Here is a 19,612-nt window from a genome sequence, read left to right as displayed (position 1 = left end):
ACAAAATACTGGTGTAACAGTAGGACAGGCAGCAACTCTGGATAGAAGGAATTGGTGACATTTCGGGTCAAGACCCTTCTTCAGAATGGGAGTCAGGGAGGTGGGACACACAGAGATAAGGAAATTATGTAAAGTGTGAAAACGGGGCATCAAAGTGGATGGAGGTGAAGAAAAATGTAGAAGAGATCAAGACCCTTCTTCAGACAAGTTTTAGGTTGCTGTCCTTGTATCACAACCAGAAATACTTTGTGATGAAACAAATCTGAGTGGAGAAAGTGAGAATGCAGAATGTTTGCAAAGACAAAATGAATGAGTGTTCAAAAAGGGGACAACAGTTATAAAATCAGGGAAAGTGTGAAGTCATGCACTTTGACTGGAAAAACAATATATTTTAAACAGCAAGAAACTTGTAGATATTGGGTGTACAAGTGATCTTTGTGCACTGTTTGGTAGGATTTGAACTCTCATTCCTCGATTGTTAGTGGAGGCTCCTGGCAAAACCACAAGAGTATGGCGAGGTGGATTTGCAGTACAAGAGTGCTGCAATTAAAGAGGGCAGTTTTGAGACTACACCTGGAATATGAAGAGCAGTTTTGCACACTGCACTGCAGAAATGGATGTATGTGACTGGGAGTGGTGGCTATTTGATTCACTCGTGTGAGATGAAGGAGTTGTCTTTAGAGGAAGGATTGAATAACTGGTCTATATTCATGGAGTTCAGAAGAATGGAAGTTGATCTTATTTGGATGTACAATATTTAAGACAAAGAGTGACAGGGAAGATGCTGAGACTGTTAATTCACCTCCAGGTCACGAATCTTAGACATTCTGTTAGAAATGGATGGTCAGTTAGTTAGAATATTTAAAATTGTGGTTGAAAAATCTTTGGTCACTGAGAGGATCGAGGGGCAGAGGTATTTAACACCTATGAAGAGGAACACCCATGATCTTAATGAATGGTGGAGAAGGCTTGAGGTATGCCTACTTTCCCCTTTAGCTTTGACTTCTATGATTCCAGAGGGGTTATTGACAGCTCTGTCAAGGGATGAGTTAGATCCTGGCAGCACATATGTCTGGAGTCATGGCAAACAGTTGACAAATAAAGAGCATAAAAATAGAATTTATATTTCTAAACTAAAGGGGATTAGATTAAAATCCCATTTAGATTCACCAGCAATGCAGGAAGTTGCAATTTACAAATTCACACACGGCAACACCATTGTGGGCCGGATATCAAATAATTATGAGACTGAGTACAGGAAGGAGATTGAGAACCTTGTGTCCTGGTGTCGAGACAACAACCCTTCTCTCAATGTCAGCAAGACAAAGGAGATAGTGATCGACTTCAGGAAGCAAAGCGGTACACATATTCCAGTTTACATTGATGCCACTGAAGTAGAGATGGTTGAAAATGTCAAATTCCTAGGAGTAAATATCATCACCAATTTCTCCTGGACCAATCATATTGAAAGCTCAGACGTTCGGCATGTCCCCAACAACTCTCACCAATTTCTACAGATGCGCCATAGCAATCATTTTATCAGGATGCATCACTGCTTGGTGTGGGAACAGCCCCATCTAAGACCGCAAGAAATTTCAGCGAATTGTGGAGCAGCTCAGACCATCATACAAACCAACTTCCTTTCCATAGATTCCATTTATACCTCACGCTGTCTCTGCAAGGCCAGCAGCATGATCGAGGACGTCGCACCCCGGGCCACTCCCCTCTCCAACCGGGAAGCCAGAGGATTGGGAAGCTTCGGAGGTGTAAAGGGACTTGGGAGTGCTGGTGCAGGATTCCCAAAAAGTTAATCTGCAAGTCGAATCGATAATAAAGAAAGCAAACACAATACTGGCATTTATTTCGAAAGGGCTTGTATCAAAACAGGGATGTAATGCTGAGGCTCTATAAGGTGCTGGTCAGGCCGCATTTGGAATATTGTGAGCAGTTTTGGGCACCATATCTGAGGAAGGATGTGCTGGCTCTGGAGAGGGTCTAGAGGAGGTTTACAAGAATGATCCCAGGAATGAGTAGGTTAACATATGATGAGCATTTGACGGCACTGGGCCTGTACTCGCTGGAGTTTAGAAGAATGAGGGGGGACCTCATTGAAATGTACAGAATGATGAAAGGCTTGGATCGAGTAGATGTGGAGATAATGTTTCCACTAGTGGGAGAGTCTAGAGGTCATAACCTCAGAATTAAAGGACATTCATTTCGGAAGGAGATGAGGAGGAATTTCTTTAGTCAGAGGGTGATGAATCTGTGGAATTCTTTGCCACAGAAGCTGTGGAGGACAAGTCAGTGGATATATTTAAGGCAGAGATAGATAGATTCTTGATTAGTACGGATGTCAGAGGTTATAGGGAGAATGCAGGAGAATGGGGTTAGGAGGGAGAGATAGATCAGCCATGATTGAATGGCAGAATAGACGATGGGCAGAATGGCCTAATTCTACTCCTATCACATGATCTTATGATCCACATGGTCCATAGGACAATAGATTTTAGTTCGGAACTACAGCACGGTAACAGGCCCTTCAGCGTACCATAACTGGTTCCGGTGGTGCTGCATGTTGGCTGCCTTGCCTCGCCTTCAGCGGGTTCATTATTTCGACTTCTTTTGTTTTTTTTAAAGTATGGCCAAAAGTATGTTTTAGTGTTTCTCTGTATGTCTTGTGTGGGGGTGGTTGGGGGGGGAGGGAAAAGGGGAAAAACGATTTTCAGGTACCTACCTAGACGGAGATGCGACTTTCTACCTTGTCGCTTCTTCGTCCCCTCCGTGGCCTTACAACTGGTTTGGTGCGGCCTTTATCGGAGTCGGGCCCAGAGCTTCAGCAGCGGTGCAGCGGGGACTTGAACATCGCGGAGCGGGGCCATCCCTTGCCGGGGTTGCCGGAGAAGTGCTCCGACCGCTGGCTTGGGGCCTGCAACATGTTGGAGCCTCGGTCTGTGGAGATTTTGGCAGCAGGCGTGGAGCGGACCTTCCATCGTGGAGCAGGCGATCCCTCGCTGGGGGTCGCCGGAGAAGAGTTTTGACCGCCGGCCTGCGGCCTACAACATCTTGAAGCCGCGGTCTCCGATAAGGAGGCAACTGATTAGGGAGCTCCGGGTCGCGGGGTGTGCTCGCCCTGTCCCGACGTTGGCGTTCCGACCATCCCAACCATAGAGCTCGAACATTGGGCGGTCCATAGCGGCAACCAGGGAGGGTCAGGGCCCCGACCACGGGTGAAGAAGGGAGGAGGAGGAGGACTGTCTGAATTGTATTGCCTTCCACCACAGTGAAGAATGCTGTGGTGGATGTCTGCGTTGAATTATGTAGTGTATTATGTCCTTTTTTAAATTGTAAAGCTGCAAGGTAAATTAATTTCACTGCACCTTATGGTGCATGTTACAAATAAATTTGAACCTTGCCAACCATCACTCATCTGTTCACACTAGTTATGTGTTATCCACTCCTACATACAAGGGATAATTTAATTTACAAATGCCAAATAGCCTGCAAACACGCACGTCTTTGGAATATGGGAGAAACTGGAGGACTCAGAGAAAACGCACGTGGCCACAGGACGAACATGCAAACTCCACACACAAACACAGCACCCAAGATCAGGATCAAACCCTTGCTAGAGCTGCTGCGGTGAGGCAGCAGCTCTAGCAACTACAGCACTGTGCCACAGCCATCACGCAGTTCACAAAGATCTGCCATAACCTTGTATAATAGTGTAAGCCTCCTGGGATGTGGTTGTTTTTGACATGCTGTATAGAGTGTGTATCATGAGCAGCGTATGATCATCTGCAAGCTACTTTCCTCACTGCATCTGTAGGAATTGGTCAAAGTAGAGACATGCCAAACTTTTTTGGTCTTCTCAGGAAATAGAGGCATTTGTCTACTCTATATAATTTATATAAAATTAAATATATATAGTTGAATATTTTTATCTTCTGAGCCAGCAGGGAGTTATGATTCCTGCAGGGGGTTTTCTTTGCCACGGTTCTGACCTTTGACAGATTCAATTTTCATTGATCTCTCAAAGAACCACGTTAGAAAACCTGTACTGAGCAGACTTGAAGAAGATGAACACCAGTCTTCCCCTAATTTTGTGTGTTAAGATATAATGCATTGTTAGCAAGCAAAATGTTCCTAAAGCCAAGTGGGACCAAAGATAAATTATTTTTCAATAAAAACACAGGCAAAAAAGGAAGTCCAACAACTATAACCATATAACAATATAACAATCTGCTTAAAAACTGTCTGCTTAAAAAAAATATAAGGAATGGAGAATTTGCCCATGACAATGGGCTCAATTGCTACATTTGATTCTGAAACCCAATATGAGAGAAATATTGTGAGATACTATCACATTGATAGTAGGCAACATTGATGATAAAAACTAAACACAGTCTACCGTTGTGGATACAAGGATCTGCAGATGCTGATTTTCAAAAAAGACTCAAATTGCTGGAGTAACAACGGATCAGTCAACATGGGACCCAACACGAAATGTCACCTATTCATGATCTCCAGAGATGCTGCCTGACCCGCTGAGTTACTCCAGGCGTGATCATGCCAAGGTTTGTTTGATAAGCAGTTGTTAGGCACCCAATTCATTCCCTGCACCACCACATGCAGTAGCAGCACTTTGTACCACGATGCACTGGAACAATGGGTTGCAATCAACTGCAACTCCACCGGATAGAAGGATATGGACAATGAGGTTGTACAGGGCCCTGGTGAGACCGCACCTAGAGTATTGTGTGCAATTTTGGACTCCTAATTTGAGGAAGGACATTATTGCTATTGAGGGAGTGCAGTGTAGGTCACCAGGTTAATTCCCGGGATGGCGGGACTGACATATGATGAAAGAATGGGTCGACAGGGCTTGTATTCGCTAGAATTTAGGATGAGAGGGGATCTTATGGAAACATATAAAATTCTTAGAGGATTTAATTCTTAGAGGCCAATTCACTGGATGTTTTCAAGAGAGAGTTAGATTTAGCTCTTAGCGCTAAGGGAATAAAAGGATATGGGGAAAAGCCGGAACGGGGTACTGATTTTGGATGATCAGCCATGATCATATTAAATGCCGGTGCAGGCTAGGACCAAATGGCCTACTCCATCATTTAATTTCTATGTTTCCTGAAAGTTACCTCCCAAGCCACACACCATCCTGACTTGGAAATATCCTAATTTTTAAATATCCAATCCTTATTCCTTCACTGTTGCTGAGTCAAAATCCCAGATCTTCCTCTTTAACAGCAGTGTGAGTAAACCCATACCGCAAACACTGCAGCAGTACAAGAAGGTAGCTCACCACACCTTCTCAAGGGCAATAAGGGATGAGCAATTAAATACTGATTTGGCCTGAAAAATCTGCATCCCTTGAATGAAAAACAAAAAAGCCAGTGAAATTCCTATGAAGCAGAGCTGAATATATACTGTAACTGAACTGATGAAATTATCACAAGGCTATAATTATAACAAAACATTTTCACAGGGAACAAGTTAGTGTGCGTAATGATTAATGACCCGATTCAGAAGTGGTTGATATCAAAGGTGATAATGACTTGTAAGAGAACACTGAAAATTGAGAACACACAGGACCTGCAAGTGGAACCAGCTCTTTCCAGTAACAGTGTACTGGTGCCTCAACATCCTGTTCATATTGACTGGTTATATCATAGCCTGGTTCAGCGACTCGAATGCCCAGGAACAAAGAAGATTGCAAAAAGTGGTGAACATTTCCCGGTTCATCACGGATACCGACTTCCCACCATCAAAGGGATATACAGCATGCTCAAATAAGCAGTCAGCATTATCAGAGACCCACACCACTCGAACCATTTCACTCCTGCCATTGGGAAAAAGGTATAGGAGCCTAAAACCTCTATCATCCAGTTTCAGGAGCACTGCAATCTCCAACCAACCACTTAACTATCGCCAAATCCTCAACATACGTAATGGGCCTGTCCCACTTAGGTGACTTTTTAGGCGATTGCAGGAGACTATGCAGTCTCCACATGGTCGCCACGTGTTCGCCGGTGGTTGCCGGGGAGTCGCTTTCATGGTCGTGAGGAGTCCCGGCATGCTGAGAACTAGTCGCGGCCTCATTATGGTCGCTGCGGATTTTTCAACATGTTGAAAAATTAGCGGTGACCAGAATGAAGCCGCCATAGAGAGTAGCAAGATTTCTCGTGCTGTAGGTGGGTCGCCCGGAGGTCTTAATGGGTTGTCAAGAGGTCGAAGGTTCTCGTAGGTTGTAGCCAACGCTGACTGCTGAATTTCATTGGCTCATTGGGAAAAAAAACCGTAAGCAATAGTTTTCAGAACCAAGGATAACCAACCGGCAATGTTAAATGTCCGCCGAGCTTCACAGCCGTGTATATCTGTCTTCTTAAAAGTTGTCTCCACTCCTTCTCCCCCCTTCTCCCTCCTCTCCCCCACTCTTGCAAAGGACTTACTGTGCATTGTGCTTTGGCCCTATTAACTACAGCGCCAACCTTCCTGTTCATCGCGGTGTGTGTCTGTATCACCTTGGCTTTGCACCGTGTGAATTTCACTCAGACAGCGCTCCCCTCGCTTACCCTGTCCCCCTTCCAGCATAACGGGCTGGTGAAAGAAGCGATGTGTGTGTGTTCCACTCTGACAGTTGCCGTTCCAGTGCCAGTCTTACAGGCGACTGTCGGCAACTTGACAGTCGCCAGCAGTCGCCTGAAAAATCGCCTTTGTGGGACAGGCCCATTAGAGTTGCATCCCACGGACACTTGCTGCTACCGAAACTACCGAGATCCGCAGCTGGAAAATAAAGCAGCGGGCTTAAAGAATCCCTTACCCAAGTGCGTGTTTACGTAAATTGCCTATTACGTAAATCAGGGAGTGCCTGTACATAGATTAGGGGGTATTGTCTTTGTCTTTGCAATTTTATTGTATTTTTTCATATACTGTACGCCTTTTCATATACTTTTTGTTTATTATGGTGTTTACATAGGACTGTTTACATATTTGCTGCAAGTAAGAATTTTGTTGTTTCATTTTGGGACATAGGACAGTAAAGCACTCTTGACTCGACTCCTGCTATATAGAAAGGCAGCTAATTAAGATTGACCACACACCCACATAACTTGTATCCTCTTGTTTCAAATGATCCAATTATCTTAAGGGACGTTAGCAGCTGTAGAATTTTAGACATTTGAAAATGTTACATTTATTATTACTATTCTTACAATTTTGGCGTCTACAATTTATCTGCACTATTAGCTAACACAGAACCAAATTTTCTGGACCATTAGTGCATATCTTGATTAGGATATTACTTCTCCACTTTTTTATTAAAGTAACTGACAATGTGTGGCATGTAAGAAGTGCAAGAAAGTAAAGAGCTGATGTGAAAATAGCTAAAGGCCATTCAATTGATGAAGATCAAAAAGAGTTACAAGGCAGTTAATCCAATTGAACGACTGTAGCAATGCAATGAACCGAAATAAATAAACCTAAGTGAACATATCTGAAATTCATTATGGAATTACTTTCATTTACTGATGCCACAGATTTAATTGTGTAGGAAAGAACTGCAGATGCTGGTTTAAATTGAAGGTGGACACAATTTGCTGGAGTAACTCAGCGGGACAGGCAGCATCCCTGGAGAGAAGGAATGAAGAAAGGTCTTGACCCGAAACGTCACGCATCCCTTCTCTCCAGAGATGCCACCTGTCTACTTTCCTATCAGGGAGTAGGTTTGTTACTAGAGATTTAATTTTCAAAACATTGTGAAGAGAGATATGCAGACCTGGATTCTGGATTCTGGATATTAAACATTGTGAAGAGTAATTCATCCGTGGGCACGAGTGTGTCGATGGGCAGGCAGGTGAAGAAGGTGGTGGTTGTAAAGATTGTGTAGTGGTTATGGAATATTCTTCTCATGAATGAAGGACAAAAGAAACCTATCTCCAAGCAAATATGATGAATTACTCTTAGATTGAAATAAAATCCAATATCACTGCTGCTCAAAAAAGATACTTTACAAGGAGGAAAAGTTGATTAAACATGGAAGTTTATAGAAATACTTTTATTCCTTCAAAGAGCCAAAAACAATCTGTTTGAACCAGCTGTGCCATCTCCAATCTCAAATATTTCTGATGAACCAAGCTATGACAATTTTTAAGCGCTCTGTTGTATTGGTGTCACATTACAAATCTCTGTAAAAGACACTGTATATTATAGCCTGAAAATTCATCCCTATTCAATGGTAGGAGATGCCATATATAGGCACATTAGCTCACTGTGCTTTGTCTCTGAATTTTCTATTACACAGATGGTGGCGGGCACTTGGAAAGCATTGCCTGGGGCGGTGGTGGAGGCAGATACGATAGAGGCGTTATTGATAGGAGGGATATTGATCATGTGCGAACAGATTATGTGCGAACAGACTCACCCGTTGCAGCGGCCCCTACAGCCTGTCTGTCTTTTTTTTATTTTTTGTCTAGTTAAATGTAGTGTTTGCTGTTTTTTAATAGTATTTTTAAATGTGTAAATGTGGGGGGGGGGGGGGGGGAGGGGGAAACTGTTTTAAATCTCTTCCCTGTCCGGGAGACCCGACTTTTTCCCTGTCGGGTCTCGGCTGTCGTTGGGGCCTAGCACCGTGGAGCGGCCTCCAGCCTGAACGACCCGGGGGCTCGGGAGACTGCGGAGCTGCGGATCTGCGGACTCACCATCGTCGGGGGTGGCCGGCCTCGGAGCGTGGGGAGCGGCGGTGACTCGCTGCTGCGACTCGACTCCTGGGGCTCGGAGGCTCCAGCAACGCAGCCGCAGCCGCAGGTCCGGTGGACTGTGACATCGGGAGCTCGCGGGTCTGGGAGGAGAGAGAGAGAGACCGCTTCCCGGAGCACCCGCAACGCGACTTCTCCAGCCGGTGTCACGGGGTTGGAACGACCCGGAGCGGGACGTACATCACCCGGCACGGCTTCATGGCCGTGGGACATTCCAGCGCCCGCCGGGGGCTCCAACATTGTGACTTTCAGACCGGGAGCGGGGCCGTAAATCGCCCCGCGCGGCCTAAAATGGCCGTGGGACTCATCATCGCCCGCCTGGGGCTTGGACATCGGGAGAGACACGGAGAACAGGGGAGAGAAAAGACTTGCCTTCCATCACAGTGGCTTCACTGTGATGGATGTTTGTGTGAATTTAATTATGTGTATGTCTGTAAGACAGTGTCTTTGTTTGTATGGCTGTGGAAACAACATTTCGTTTGAGTCTCACTGGGGCTCAAATGATAATAAATTTGTATTGTATTGTATTGTATTGTATATCAGTTTAACTAGGCATTATATTCAGCACGAGCGTAGTGGGCCAAAGGGCCCGTTCCTGTGCTGCAGTGTTCCATCGATGATAGACACAAAATGCTGGAGTAACTCAGTGGGACAGGCAGCATCTCTGGAGAGAAAGAATGGGTGACGTTTTGGGTCGAGACCGTTCTTCACTCAGGTTGGGAGTGAGCGGGACAGAGATAGAATAGTAAGATTAAACGAGAACTTACCAGTTTGAAGTTTGATCTGTATTTTATGAGGAGTTACGATGAGGGATTTCGTGAAGAACCCCGCTTCCACGCATGCGTGCCATTCTTCAAAGCAGCGGTGTGAGGTCACAGAAACCTATAATGATCTAACATAGTAAGATTATCAAAGAGATACCAGTTTTTGATATGATCATAAGAGGGTGGGAGCGGAGGGCACGAAATCCCTCATCGTAACTCCTCATAAAATACAGATCAAACTTCAAACTGGTTCTCGTTTAATCTTACTATTTTACTTCGGAGTCACGTGAGTGACTTCGTGAAGATTTCAAAGCTCTGTGACCTCATGCCGTGGAACGAGTCCATGCTTCACAACTGCCTTGGGTATTGGGAGAGAGCATCATTAGTAGTTTTAAAACACAATTATACAAAGAGTTGTGTGGTATAACGAAAAAAAAAATATATAACATTTTTTAAAATTTGAGAATCATAACCCTGTAACCTATCGGCCAAATTATTTTGTTGAACCTAAAATGTTTTCTTAATACAATGATGGCTCCAAATTAACTGGTTTATTATACAACCTGTGGAAAAAACCCTTTTTTAAAATGACCCTCCTGCCATTCTGAGGATTTGGTCTGTGGGTACCTGTATAATATTGCTGCGGATGTTGCTGCAGTCCTGGTGGAATGAGAGTTGAAACATCAGTGTCTATTCCTGCCATTTTTAGGACCTATTTGAGCCACCTTGAAATAGTTTGAGTCGTGACCCTATCATGCAGTTTCTTGTAAGAGATAAACAACTCCATACTCTGACCTCGAATGTTCTGAGTATATGCTATGTATTGTTAGATGTGTCTTGTTATACACAGTCGTTTGCCATATGGGTGTACCATAAAATCAAACCCTAGACCCGAGGAACCCGATCCGTTTTCTTTTATTAAATCCTGTATGACAACACCAGTTTCTCGGTGAGATGATCAGGGAGTCCAGGCTCAGTTTGCTTAATGGCTGGACTTGTTGTGCGGTAAATAACACCATGAGCATAACCATCTTCCTGGTCTGTACTGAGGTGACAACGCTGTTATGAGCTACAAACTCCTCAGCATGTTGAGAAAACGACACCCATGTCCCAGATTTCGGAGTACCTGGTTAGCTTACCAGGGGTGCGTTCCCACCGCGTGCCGTTCCGATCCTTGTGATAGGTAATTGGAGAGTGCACTTGTGGCACTATTGATGGCACTGTAGCTCCATCGATTATCCTAATGGAGGCTTGTTAAAATTCCAATACGGCCAGAATGTTCTTGGCCTTTTGGTCGAGATTGTTGTCCAAGCAGTATATGCCCCATTTCTTGATGTGTCCAAGGTACTGCTTCCGTGTTGACAGTCTTAGTTCAGATGAGATGAGATTCATCGTCCTGTCTGACAGTGTAGTGGGTCTGTTAGACTCTACAAATCAATAAATCCAAAGTGTTATGGCATGGATGACTGCCTCCAGTCACTGGATAAATCAATAAATTTTTGGCAATGTTCATAGGGAACATGGTTCTAACACCATCCCCTGTAAGACTGAAATACCATGATTGAGAAGGTCAGTCGGGTACTCTGAAAATTCCAGATGCCGAGTGTGGTTGAATTTTCCCTAGTACCCCAATGATGGGTCCGAACGGGGGAAAACCTCACCCTATGGCTTATTTACATAACAATGCCAAGCTGGTTTACGAATTTTAGTACATAATATTGGGGCTAATGATTGCCCCTATTGTAAGCTCTATATTGCCAAAGTTCCTCTATTGAGTCAATGCCTGCCATATAGAAACCCGCAACTGACACCAAGTCTTTATGAATAATAAGAGCATCCATCCTAAAATGAATATCTAGAACAAAAGTGTTTAGGGTTAAAATCAATGATAATCCTGCAACCCTACTCTATCTTATTTTTAATAAATATGTTCAATCCCATCTTTTGTGTACAATTCTTGTAGCACCATGTGGGTTTTAGATTGTTTGGTTTATGTAAGGACAAAATGCCCTTCTGGTGTATGATGTACTGTGGTTAATGGGATGAGAAAAACCCTATCAGATAACCCTGAATACTGCTGAGATTATATGAATCTGTAGTGATTATATACCATACATAACTATAGTGTTGCAACCTCCCCTACCCTCGTAGGTCCCTATTTAACAGAAGAAACCCCACCCACCTACCTCCATGGTTACCGGTGGTTTTGTTATTTCCTTGGTTTTTTGAAAAATAAGGTTCTGGTTTAATATTTCTTGTTCGGGGTTGTGTGGGAGGTTGAGGCTTCCGCATCTTCCAGGGTGGCCGCCCTGGCCATACCCTAAAACGGATCCTGCAGGTTATATTGATTTCTGACACTGCTACTGGTATGAGCCACATTTTTTATGGCCTTGCCTGTGGCTGGTATCATGCTCCAAAATAGGCCCTTGCGCTGGCCTTGATGAGCCCCAGTGTCTTAGCTTAGTCCACACACGGTTCTTTGTTTGCAAATGGTAGCATTTTTGGGGTCCTAGTGCTGGCTGAATGGCCGCCTTCCACGTGTAGTTCAGGTCATATTGCATATTATTAAACAGATCTAGTGCGTCTTGATGGTCTTTGGTTACCTACGTTTAGTCCAGGGTGCTGGTGTATGCTATGATGCCTTCCGTCAATCCCTTGAAGGTTCTCTGGATCTTGAGGTCCTGGTTCCTGATGTTCGTCCATATGCTGCCAAATGCATTGGATTACACTGGGCACCTGTAATGCCTCACCGTTGCCAGGTGGCAGATGTCTGGCCAGTGTTTGTAAATTTTTCTTGTTGGCGTATGTGGCCAGACATATAGTAATACTATTGCCATCCTGGATCCAAGTCTACCCATGTTTGACTTGGCTAAAGTAATCGGCCACCATGTCCAGCAGAGTCCCTGCTGTGTTAGGATCATGGGACGCTGTATTACCAGGCTCTGGCCCATCAGGGTCCTGCCTACTCTTTTTTATAGAGTTAGAGATCTCTAGGGTCCCACACGGGGTACCCCTGTGGGGCTTAACTGCTGCCCACTTGTCTTTTGTTCTGCGGACCCCTCTTGCAAGTCAACCCAGAACTGACCCACAGTGCTCCCCTCTGATGGGGTAGAAGCATTGTGCAGCCCTCAAAGAGGTACTGCTGTGGTTTTATCACGTTGGAGCAAGGCTCCATACACCGCTTCTTCCCGCTCCAGCCCTCTCGGGCGCTGGTTGCCGGCGGTTTTATGCAAAGTCGGACCCTTCTGAGTCCACTACCTTGTTTGATTTGTATCTAGCCTACCGCTCGGTCACATGGATCTGGCCGGTGCGGAGCCGACATCGGGCACAGCTGATCCCACTACGGTTGATCCAAGTGCCGCTGGCTGCTGCTGGCTGCCCGCTGTTCCATGGTCCTCCTTCTCCAGTTTTGTCCTTCCTTCCGTGAAGTGGATATGGCCGGTGTGGAGGATAACTGGCACAGCTGCTTCCATCTATTCCTTTAACCTGGCTTCAACGCTCTCAGCACTCCTGGCTGCTCCTTTATCTAAGACCCCTGGGACCCACCCCCGTACTGACGGTACTGGTCCCTAGTGGTCGTTGCAGCCGGTCAACCCCACTCTAATGCCCGTCAACCCCACTCTAATGCCTAATTCTGGGCACTCCTACTTATATGGTCCTTAGATAAGGGACATATAAGACATTAAAACTGATGATAACAGCTACTATAGTTTTTATATAATATATATAGTCCCTAGATAAGGGGTGTATCAGATATTAAACTGATAAGAACAGATACTACACTTGATCTTAGCCAAAAAAACCGAGAAGCGATTATTGTAACTAAAACCCCACTGGGACCGACCCTGGTACTCACATACTGGTCCCTTGTAGTAGATTGCAGCCAGTCAACTGCAAAGTCCTTTGCTGCCGAGAAATGAACTTTCTCACCATGCTGGAGCGAAGTTGGGCACAGGTGTTTTTCCCTCTCCGGGAACCGATGTGCCCATGCTGCTCCTGCCGTTGCCAGCTCCTCACGAAGTGCCAGCTGCCACTGCTGCTGCCTGTGCTCCTGCCGCTGCCTGTGCTCCTGCAGCTGCCTGTGCTCCTGCAGCTGCCTGTGCTCCAGCAGCTGCCTGTGCTCCTGCAGCTGCCTGTGCTCCTGCAGCTGCCTGTGCTCCTGCAGCTGCCTGTGCTCCTGCAGCTGCCTGTGCTCCAGCAGCTGCCGGCTGCCTGCTGCTGCCGCTGCCGCTGCTGCTGCTACTGCTGCTGCTGCCGCTCCTCCGCGGTTCTCCCGCCGGCCTTCTGCACCTTACATGGACCTGGTCCATGTCTGCACCTAGAAAGGTAAGTTGAAGGAAAACGCAGGGTCTCTTACCTGCTGTTCCCGACTTTCCTTCTCCCGCCGGTGACCGTCGTTCCCTGTGTCGGGTTCGAGCCGCTTGGACCGACCCCGGTGTTTCACGGGCCTGGTCCTTCGCGGCAGTTCCGCAGCCGGTAACCCCGGCTGTTCCTATGGATCCCCTGGCCCTTACCTTGTGAAGAAGGTTTTCAGCCCGAACGTCCCGTTCCGACTCCATAAGTGCCGCTGCACTCGCTGAGCGTTTCGAGCCCCGGTACCGCTGGTCCGAGCTGTCTGTCCCGCAGCCTCTGTGCTGGCTGCTACCGACTGCTCCCAAGCCAGTCTCGCTTGAGACTGGCATAGGGACCTTTTTTACTTTGCTTCCCGCCCGGCCGAGAGGTGAATTTTGCCGGTGCGGGAGCAAAGTCGGGCTCAGGTTGTTCCCCCCCCAGGGAAACTCGTGCTGTTGCTGCTGCTGGCTGCTCGCCCTCCACGGGTCTCCCCGCCGGCTTTCCGCAGCCACCTAAAAGTAAGTAGAAAAAAGGAACGCAGAGTCGCTTACCTGCTGTTCCCGACTTTCAAATCTCCCGCTTGGGGAACGCCGTTCCCCTCTGTGTGACTCGTTGCAATGCGTGTAGCGATATGACACGCATGCGTGGAAGCGGGGTTCTTCACGAAGTCACTCACGTGACTCCGAAGTAAAATGTAGTTGGAGATAGTAAGACTGCTGGGAGAACCGGGAAAGGGGAGGGGATGGAGAGAGAGGGAAAGCAAGGGCTATTTGAAGTTAGAGAATAAATGTTCATACCGCTGGGGTATAAGCTACCCAAGCAAAATATGAGGTGCTGTACCTCCAAATTGCACTGGGCCTCACTCTGACAATGGAGGAGGCCCAGGACAGAAAGGTCAGATTGGGAATGGGAGGGAGAGTTAAAGTGCTGAGCAACCGGGAGATCAGGTAGGTTAAGGCAGACTGAGCGGAGGTGTTCGTCAAAACGATTGCCGAGCCTGCTCTTGGTCTCGCCGATGCACACGAGTTGTCACCTGGAACAGTAGATATAGTAGAGATGCAAGTGAACTCTATCCACCACTCCTAATTCCTCCGTCTACACCGCATCTGCGCCCAGGTTGGGGGTTCCCCTCTTCTATTATAGATGAGACTCTTACTAGGGTCTCCTCGATATCCTGCAGCTCCGCTCTTGCTCCCCCTCCTGCCAACAGAGTCCCCCTTGTCCTCACCTTCCACCCCATCAGCCGTCGCATACAGTATATAATCCTCCAACAATCCTTCCACCTCCAACATGATCCCACTGCTGATCACATCTTTCCATCTCCACCACTTTCTGCTTTCCGCAGAGACTGTTCCCTCCGCAACTCCCTGGTCAACTCGTCCCTTCCCACCCAAACCATCCCCATCCCAGGTACTTTCCCCTGCAACCTCAGAAGATGCAACACCTGTCCCTTTACCTCCCCCCTCGCCTCCATCCAAGGACCCCGACAGTCTTTTCAGGTGAGGCAGAGGTTCACTTGCACCTCCTCCAACCTCATCTACTGTATCCGCAGTTCCAGGTGTTGACTCCTGTACATCGTCGAGACCAAGCGCAGGCTCGGCGATCGTTTCGCTGAACAGCACTGTAACATCACCCATTCCTTTTCTCAAGTGATGCTGCCTGTTCTGCTGAGTTACTCCAGCATTTTGTTTCTACTTTTGATTTAAACCACCATCTGTAGTTCTTTCCTACACTGTGGTGTTCTATGTTCTTTGCTTGATTTCCACTGATGTAACCTTATAGCACATCTGAACAAGCAATATATGAAATGCATTAAATAATTCTTACATTTATTAACATATTGTAAATGGTGTAATACGATTTTTGAATGAGGATGTTGGAGTCTTGCTACAAAACAGGAGACATTCAGCATCCAAACAACCTATTACATTAACTGCAGCTTTGATATTTACAAACTATTTGAGCAATGAAACAATGTAGAACAAATTATTTTGATGAAGATATTACAGATTTTTTGTATTATGATAACTAGCAAGTAGGATTTAACTATTAGAAAGTGAAGATACAGAAAATTACAGTCCCTCAAATGAGGTGCATGCACAATCACTGAGTATGCTTCACGTTTCCTATATCAAAAGCAGCAGTACGGCTTCCTCTCTGAAGATAGACACAAAAAGCTGGAGTAACTCAGCGGGACAGGCAGCATCAAAGATCTTAGAGCAGAGCAAGATAGGCCACTCCTGCGAAATACAATGGGCTGACGTGTAGTACGCTACGGAGGGGATCCTGGGCATTTTTCCCCGCCCATTTTAGTAACCGGAGCCTACCTGACCCAACCCGACTCGCAGTGTAATCAGTGTTGCGGGGCAACGATTTGTGTGTGTGATATAGGGTTAGATTCATAATTCTGTCAGTTCATACTTTTTGTTCAGAATAAAATATTATTGGTAATTGTCTTTTTTAATGTTTTTTAAATCATTTCTTTTTAAATGGCTCACAAGCAGTGTTTGAGTTGATTTTGTTGCAACCGGAACCTACCCGACCCGACCCGACCCGACCCGACTAGCAGGGTAATTGACATTGTGGGGGAAGTTTTTAGTGCGTGATATAGGGTTAGATTCATAATTCTGTTAGTTCATAATTCTGTTAATTCTTGTTAAAGAATAAAATGTTTATAAACACACATACATGAATGTGATATAAATGTATATAATCATATAACACACACAATTATATTTCTTCTGATCCAATGATGAACTTTATTTCAGACTAGACAAGGGACATTAAATAAGAAACATTGTAAACCTCCCCGCAACTTCACACACACTAGGCCTTATCCCACCCCTCAACTACCCCCCCTGCATTCCCTCGCCTGCCCCCACACTACAATGTCTCTCCCCCCTCCTATGCCCCTCTCCCCGCTGCCCCGGGCCCCACACTCCCTCCCCGGGCCGCGCACTCTCACCCCGCTGCCCCGGGCCGCGCACTCCCCTCTCCCCGCTGCCCCGGACTCCCGCTCCCCGGGCCCCGCAATACCCGGGCCGCTCCGCGCACTCCCTCTCCCCGGGCCGCACACTCCCTCTCCCGGGCCGCACACTCCCTCACCCCTCTCCCCGGGCCCCACACTCCCTCTCCCCGGGCCCCACACTCCCTCTCTCCGCTGCCCTGGGCCCCGCACTCCCTCTCCCCGGGCCCCACACTCCCTCTCCCCGCTGCCCCGGGCCCCACACTCCCTCTCCCCACTGCGGAAACAAAGATCCGATCTTTGGCCGGAAGCAAGATGGCGGAACAAGATGGCGGAGCAAGATGGCGGAACAAGATGGCGGGGGCTGGTTTCTAAAATGGGTCCTATAATCACCCATGAATCTGCCCATGAGCGTACTACGCGTTTGCGTGAGAGTAACCCATCTTGCTCTGCTCTAAGATCTTTGGGCAGCATCTCTGGAGAGAAGGAATGGGTGACGTTTTCATTGAGACCCTTTAGACTGATTACGGATAAGGGATTCGAGAGATATAGATAATAATGTAGAGAGATAAAGCGTAGTGTTGGAGAGCAGGAGGAATCACAGAGGGGGAGCAGTGAGAGAGGATGTTGCAGAACCCTCATCGGAGAGAGGAGGAGAACTTCTTTAAAGTAGGTACATCCTCTCTCGCTGCTCCCCCTCTCGCTGTTAATCCTCCTGCTCTCCGATTCTACGCTTTATCCCTCTACAAATACATCATCATCTATATCTCTCATTTCCTTTATCCCCAACCAGTCTGAAGAAGGGTCTTGACCCGAAATGTCTCGCATTACTTCTCTCCAGAGATGCTGCTTGTCCCGCTGAGTTACTCCAGCTTTTTGTGTCTATCTTTGGTTTAAACCAGCATCTGCAGTTCCTTCCTACAGCTTCCTCTCTGTGCAGCCCTGCAGTATCAACCAGATTTTTGTGATCAAGCCTGGACTGTAGAATTTGAATCTACAAACTTATTACTCTGATGTTATGCAAACTGAACCATGTCTCAGTTAAACACCAACATGATAGGGAAGGCTACATTGCCTGTTTCCAATGTAAACTAACTGGCCTTTGATGTCCAGTTTTCTCTCTCCCACAAATTTACAGGAGCTATCTGTAATCTGCAGGAAACTGGAAAACGAAAACCAATGCATCCATTATTTCCACATCAATGTCTTTAATCCTCTGGGATGCAAATTAACAGGCCCTGGAGACTTATCAGCTTTCAGTGCCATTAATTTCTCCAGCACTAAGTTCCTTTAGTTTCTCCTCTGTGTTAATATGTCATTGAGTTGACATTGCCTAGCAGTGTGAGTTAAAAGAACACTATTGTCATATTAAGATAGACACAAAATGCTGGAGTAACTCCGCGGGTTAGGCAGCATCTCTGGAGAAAAAGAATAGATGACGTTTCGGGTCAGAACCCTTATTCAGACTTCTTATATTTTCATATTATACAGCATCTGAGAATCAGTCTTCCAAACATCAACACTGGCTGTAACATAGAACAAGGTTTAGACTGTATGCCTTAATTTTTCCCTTGCTAAAGATAAGAAGAAAGTAAACCTATGTGCTATTCTTTCTAAATAAATAATGCACAATACTTTTGTGACAGATTTGTGGGTCTGCATATTTGAAGCAGACGATGAAATTTGTGGTTATTGTGATACTAGATTATTTATATTCAGACACTTTTGCATGATAAAAGACCAACTGTGTATCTAGAATCTCATGATCGTAACTCTCATTGCTTCTTCACTAAATGTGGCATTTGGATCAATGTACTGGCAGAACAGCGAACGTGCTAATTTTTATACCAAAATCTTTTGATATCAATACCAAACTCAAGCTTTTCTTGGATCTTTGCAACTTACCACTAATGACGCACAACATTTAAGGAAGATAAAAAAAAATATTTTGATGAGCTTGTACACATTCTAACATTAATGTCAATAGAGCTTTACTTGGCCATTTGGTGTTACTAGTTGTATAATATTAGAAGAGGTTGGGACTGAATACAGTCATTGAGTTTTTTTTAAATCAAATAGCATTAAGCATTGGGTAGAGTGAATAAAGTAAGATTGCCCAGGATAATTTACGCTCCTTCAAAAGTTAATGGATTTTTGCGACTTACTGAGTCAGAAGGTTATGAGTTCAAGTCTAGGTCTAGAAACGAGCACATAATCTAAGTGAAAATTCCAATGCCATTGTCAGGATATATTCCATCATTTGAGATGCTGTCCTCAAAGTTAAACTAACCCACTCAATTGGATACAAACTTTTCCATGAAACAATTGCAGAGCAGAGGCTTATCTTCAGTATAGTAGCCAATATTTGTACCTCCCTTGACAATGTTAAAAATAGATTGTTTGGTTACATTCTCATTACTATTTGAAGGATTATGGTGTACCTAAATTTGCACCTTCTATTTCCCCATATCATATTTTAAATGTTTAATATCAGAAGCGTTCTGCATTATTGTTCAGTTTTGACAGCAAGTTTACCCAGAGATATGGTATTAACCAGCTACCAAAGTTTTCCATATGGTTTCTGTAAGCTATGCTGTGTCTGACCCTGCCATATGATAGGATTGACCGCCAGAAGGCTTCACGCTATGCAAAATCCTGCATTGAGCAGCAAGACAGCTTCTGCTTGGATGTTCTAGCAAGTAGAGCTGCTCAAGATAAGTGGAGACTTGTGAAGATAACCAGTTAATACAGGAGGTTTGCTGCTGCCAGGAAATCCTGGATCAACA

At 45.6% G+C, this 19,612-nt stretch overlaps 1 pseudogene; it reads right to left on the bottom strand.

The window, feature by feature from the left end:
* Positions 1 to 13,234: 13,234 nt before the first annotated feature.
* On the bottom strand, positions 13,235 to 13,343 carry LOC129698471 (U2 spliceosomal RNA; annotated as a pseudogene).
* Positions 13,344 to 19,612: the final 6,269 nt, after the last annotated feature.

The sequence above is a fragment of the Leucoraja erinacea genome, chromosome 6, assembly GCF_028641065.1.
Source record: "Leucoraja erinacea ecotype New England chromosome 6, Leri_hhj_1, whole genome shotgun sequence".
NCBI classification, from domain to species: domain Eukaryota; kingdom Metazoa; phylum Chordata; class Chondrichthyes; order Rajiformes; family Rajidae; genus Leucoraja; species Leucoraja erinaceus.
Note: the sequence above shows the minus strand (reverse complement) of the source record. Positions and strands in the feature narration are given on the sequence as shown.